Below are 6,071 nucleotides of genomic sequence, written 5' to 3'. Positions count from 1 at the left end.
TCATCCAAAGAAAAAATATGAAAATTAAATGTTACAAAAAATACCACTCTTATTTATATCATAAAAACATAATTAGAGGTCACAATGACTCGTGTACAAAAATAACTCAACGGCCTACCAAGGGCTAAAAATATCTTGCTGACAAAAACCCCAAGACAATAACACTATAACCCAACAAAGGATGTTTACCATCGCCCACAGTGGGGCTGATACTGCATCCCTGACATTGCAGACCGTTTCTAGTCCGTTCCCTCTACTTTAGAGATGACTTATGCCGCTGTTAACTTTTTTTTTTATATTAACATCTTTTATGCAAAAACAAAATTGCAATTGAAGTTCATTCAAAATATGTTACCACTTTCTGGTTGGTTGATTGGTTGTGCCAGAATGGAGGAGGAGCTATTGGAATTTTTTCAGATTCATATTGGTTCTTCTTCAGTGGCTATAGGGTGCGATGCTATGAAGGCAGTTCTACTTGGCCATTATATACAGAAGATTAGCCTACATAAGTCTAAATCTTGGGATGTCATTGGTCCTTTAGCGATGAGCTTTAGATGCAAGGCAAGCGTATGCCTATTCTGCCACTAATCAGGCGAAGATCAATTGGAAAGAGGCGCAGTCTCAAGTTGTGGATCATCTGAGTTGGATCATCTGAGACTCTGACTCTGAATCCTCCCGTTTCTTGTTCATAGGAGGCGATATCACAGTAGCTGTAAAACTGCAGAAGCACAATGAACCCTTTAATGAACACCAGTGACTCTCTAAGATTTTTTTCAAGCTTTATTTAAAATGTTTGCAGATTACAAAATATGATGGTAAATAAAATCTGATGATAAATAAAATCTGATGGTAATGCATGATCTGCAAACATTAGAATGTTTTTTGGAGTGTGGGAGGAAACCGGAGTACCCGGAGGAAACCCACGCAAGCACGGGGAGAATGTACAAACTCCATGTAGATGTAGTTTTTCGTCCAGTTTGGATCCAGAACCACCATGCTGCCCATAATGTTGATGGTAAATAATGCATGATCCTCGGGAAGAGGTATAATTATCTGGGTTCCCAGAGATGCAAGAAGAGATGATGTTACTGTTACGTTTGTCTGCACTTGGATAAATATTTGCCAGCACACCTAGTGTCTGTAGGTTTAATCCAGACTTGCCAGGGTTAAGAGCTCCTGTGCCTTCTAGTCTGAGTTAATTATCCTGCTAGTGTCTGAGAGGTGTGGCTGGTGATGGACTTGTCTGACAGCCAACTAGCTTCTCCCGCCTCCCTATAAGATCCAGCTCTTGCTGCCTGGGAGTTACTGATTATTCTCCAGTGATCCCGGAGGAGTCCTGCTGTTCAGACCTGCTGAGTTCTGGCTCTGGTACTTTGACCTGTTTCCAGTTTGTGCAGGGTGTTCTGCTACTGCTGATTGTAGCTACTATAGGTTTACCAGTTTACTGTCATATTGGTCCATCCTTTCAGCCTAGCCTGTCAGTACCAGTAAGTTGTTCCTGTGCACACTACTTGTATATCGTAACAGTTTTCTCCTCTTTTGGGCCTGATCTTCTGGCTGCTAGTGATGCCCTGGGAACCACTTTAGTCTGGTTTGGATCCAAGACCACCGTGCTGCCCATAATGTTGATGATTAATAATAATCCATGATCCTCGGGAAGAGGTATAATATATGGTTTCCCAGAGGCACAAGAAGAGATGATGTTTCCTCCTCTTCTGGGCCTGGTCTTCTGGCTGCTAGTGATGCCCTGGGAACCACTTTGAGGTCTTCTATGACTGATGTTGTAGTCTTGCTCTAAGACTATTATGATGGTATCTTCTGCCAATGGATGTTTTTGGCATTGATATTTGAATGAATATTCGCTGACTTGTTCTGAGGAGAGAAACGCATAATCCCATTAGATATCGGTCATCTGGGTTGTATTACAAGATAAGGAGAAGATACATCCAGTGGACATTACCTTTCTATCAGCAACAATGGACACTCCAATAACAGGGAGTGCTGTCTTCGCAGGGTGTGCTGCGGGACGGATGACCATTAGATGTAGATATCATCTATCTACAGATGGTTGGAATCAGAGCTTTTAGTCATCTTTCAAGCTCTGATGAAAGGTGGTTTGATATTTGGTTGTGGGAGAAGACAGATCATTGAGGAAACTGTGTTTGATGGGACATTCCTGTTTCCTGGTCACAAGACCTAATAGAGAATCAAAATTAGTGATGGAGATATTCTAAAGACATACAAACACCCAACGGGTCATCTGCGACTAAACGATATAACATGGATTATATAGGAATACACTACCTTGCTGTCTTCTCCTGAATAGCTCTATATTTAATCTCTATATTTAGTTCCTCCTATTGCCCGCTAAAGAGATGTTGCGGGCAGAGTCTCCACCAGCCAAGGGGATTCTGTAGTGAGAAAGATATTGATGTAAGACATATGATAATATTAGAGGTAACCATCCAGGGGTATAACCAGCTGCCTTAAAGTCTGAGCTTTGGTTATAACACCTCAGTAATAATGGTGGGTTATGAAAGGATCCCACCAATATCATGCAACAAAACCATACTTACTCATCTGTGCCAGGCCTGAGCCCAACTTCAAAAATGCCATATACGGGTCGATGGTCCGATGTTTTAATAATGGGGCAAGAATCATATTTAAGAACTTGCACACCTACATCATTTGGGGTTTTATAGAGCACCCTATCCGTATATGATGGAATTCTCTGCTTTTCCGACGTGTCATAATTGTCCGTTCCAATATCAAATTTATAGGTTGGGAGGAATTCAATTGCATGTTCTCTAAACCCTCTAAATATGGAGCCGTTGTTTTTGGCCTCATTTAGGGAGTCATGCTGTATTAGACTGGACATATCTCTTCCATTGATGTTGTTCAGAAGAGACTCAACTGTTGTTCTTTCTTCTTTGAGTTGGAAATTTAAATCCCCAAACCAAAAGACACGGTCGAAACGGGTGGTGACATCAACTGTTAAAATATATAAACAAGACACATAATTAGTCTACATGAAAGCATCAAACTGAAAGCGATAAGTCAGGTAGGCAGATAAAAGTCACTCACAGGCATTAAAGTTGGTTCTGGTCTGTATTTTCCGGGGCAGTTGAAGGCGTTCAGTTATGATCTTATAATCCTGAAGTCTTCTGTGGACTGCTCCAACTGCAAGCAAAAATATGCATATTAGTAAATGTGGCTTCTTGGAATTCTCTGCACCAAAAACACTCATAGCACAGATCTGTTTGCATCATCCAATGTAGTTAAAGCAGTATTCTCATTTTGGCAAGTAAACCCCTATCCACAGAATAGGGGATAACTTGCCGATCAGTGGGGGTCTGACTGCTGAAACCTCTCCCATCTAAAAAATTTGTCACCAGCAGGTCTCGAAATGTTGGCAGGAGGAGACCATATAGTCACACCACCACAACAGTTACTTCAATGGGACCACCTGAGATAGCTGAGTTCAAGCACTTGGTGATCTCCGGTAGTCCTAATGAAGTGAATAGGACCACCACAGATTGCCGAGCGCTTGAACGCAGCTATCTCTGGCAGTTGGTGTTGAAGATGGGAATACTCCTATAAGTTCATCATCAAACAGTAGTGCTTTACATAGTAATGCATTAGTACCAAATACTTACATCTAAGATGTGTTGTGATGAAAAGGAATGATGTGCCAAAGATGTTAAATGCTACACCCAAGGCTCCTTTGGTCTTTATGTAGTGGAATTTTCTAGTTGTTACATGGGCATGTTCGACTTCTGTATAAAGCAATTAAACATAAGAAGATGGGTCAGTGGGGGGTACAAGACTCTACAAGGGGTATATGAGATGTTCCAACTAACTCAGCTAAAGTTAACCGGACACTTTGACACATAATCATGTAAATGAAAGAAAGAGGAAAATACCTGAACAAAACCCGATCAATTCCCTTCGTATAAACATGGTAATATACAGGACCCCATGCCCAGATGAATGGTGCATGATGTAATTGGGTCCGAGGGTCTGCTGGATTTTTTGCTCCCATTCATGTCTGCAAGAAAACACAAAATTAAATACAGAAATTAATAAAGATGACATCAGATTAAGAGCCTAAACTTATCGGTCAAACACATTCATTTCAATAAGGCTGATGAAATAGCCGACCGGGTGCTGCTTGGCCATCTTCACAGTTTGATTGAAAGTGAATGGAGTGCTAACCTGTGGATAGGGGATAACTTATGTGAAGACTTACCTGTTGGGATATCCCTCTTGTATTCCTAGAACATAAATGTCATTTCCATAATCGTCATCGGAAGGCAGCAGCAGATCTTCTAAGTTTTCTGGGAACTTCTGCTCAAAATAAACAAATTTTAATTAATAATGGCTACAACGGTGATGCAGGGGCGGTGATGTAGGTTGGTAGTTTGCAGTGGGTGTAGGAACTGTTTTGAGCCTAGGATTTTGGCTTGGGGTGGGATAAGACCTGCAATCCATAGAGACTTGGTTACTGGTCCAATTTACCAAACTACAGCTCGCTACGGTTATGGGGATCAGTAATAAGTATTGTGTAGTTCTTCTTACCCTGCCTTCCATATTCCAGGTGGCAATGTACACCTTCAGTTTGCGAGTCGGGAGATGTTTCTCGCAATCGATGACTGTATACTTCTGGAGAGCGATGTTTGGGTCATCCAGAGAGTAGATTTCTCCGCTCAGATTTTTGTTGTTATAAATCTGAGGGAGTTGATATTTTTTCGATTTCTTCCAAAACGGCATGATGACTGATTGCCGGGTGCTGTACTGCACTAGTGTCCTTTATAGAAGACTAGGGGATAGTCACGGTAAAATGGGACTGATCACCTCTAGTTCCTACGCAAGACAAATCGCTAACCGTTAAAGCAACAAAGTAATAATAAATACAGTGTTGAGCACAACAGAAAGACCTAGAATGAAGATCAAAACAACAGATGAAGAAAACCTAAAGGAAAACTTTACATGTGATGAGACTACTGGGACATTACAATGCTTCTAGCTATAACTGTTGGTGAGAGTCCGACTTACCGGTCACATCCAACTGATGAGTGACAGGTCTGAACCCAACACAACATTATATACTAAGACCGATGACATCACAATAGACAATGCAGATCATAGTGACCTCACAATAGACAATGCAGGCCTTGTGACATCACAATACAGGTCATAGTGATGTCACAATAGACAATGCAGGCCTTAGTGACATCACAATAGACAATACAGGCCGTAGTGACATCACAATAGTGAATACATTCCGCAGTAACATCACAATAGCTACAGGTTGGTCGTAGAACCAGAACCTTCACAATTTATAGATTTTAATATGACATTTTTAACCCCTTAGTGACAGAGCTTTTTTGCTTTTTCCCATTTTTGTTTTTTCCTACTCCCTTTTAAAAAATCGTAGCTCCTTAATTTATCCATCGACGTCGCTGTATGAGGGCTTGTTTTTTGCGGGATGAGTTTTATTTTTCAATGGCACTATTTATTGTACCATATAATTTACTGAAAAACTTTTTAAAAATTCTTAGCGGAGAGAAATGGAAAAAAACGACATTCCACCATCTTTCGGTGCGTCCTGTTTCTACGGCACACAAATTGCAACAAAAACGACCTGATATTTTTTTTCTATGGGTCAGTACGATTGCTACGATACCAAACTTGTATAGTATTTTTTTTTTTGCTGTAGTACTTTTATTTTTTTTTTTTTAAGATATTTAATTTTTTTCAATTATTTTCTGCGGTCATTTTGTGCGCGCAATAACTTTTTTATTTTTCACTCGACGTAGTTGAGCAAGGGCTCATTTTTAGCAGGATGTCCTGAAGTTTCCGATAGTATCAATTTGGAATGCATCCGACTTTTTGATCGTTTTTTATTGCGTTTTTTCTGGGAGACAGGGTAACTAAAAAAGTGTATTTGTGGCGTTCTTTATTTATTTTTTTTCAGACTGTGCGGGAAAAATAATGCACTACTTTGATAGATCGGACTTTTACGGACGCGGCGATATCAAATACATATTTTTATTTTATGATTTTGATTT

Source organism: Eleutherodactylus coqui, chromosome 3 (assembly GCF_035609145.1).
Source record: "Eleutherodactylus coqui strain aEleCoq1 chromosome 3, aEleCoq1.hap1, whole genome shotgun sequence".
In the NCBI taxonomy this organism is placed as follows: Eukaryota; Metazoa; Chordata; class Amphibia; order Anura; family Eleutherodactylidae; genus Eleutherodactylus; species Eleutherodactylus coqui.
Note: the sequence above shows the minus strand (reverse complement) of the source record.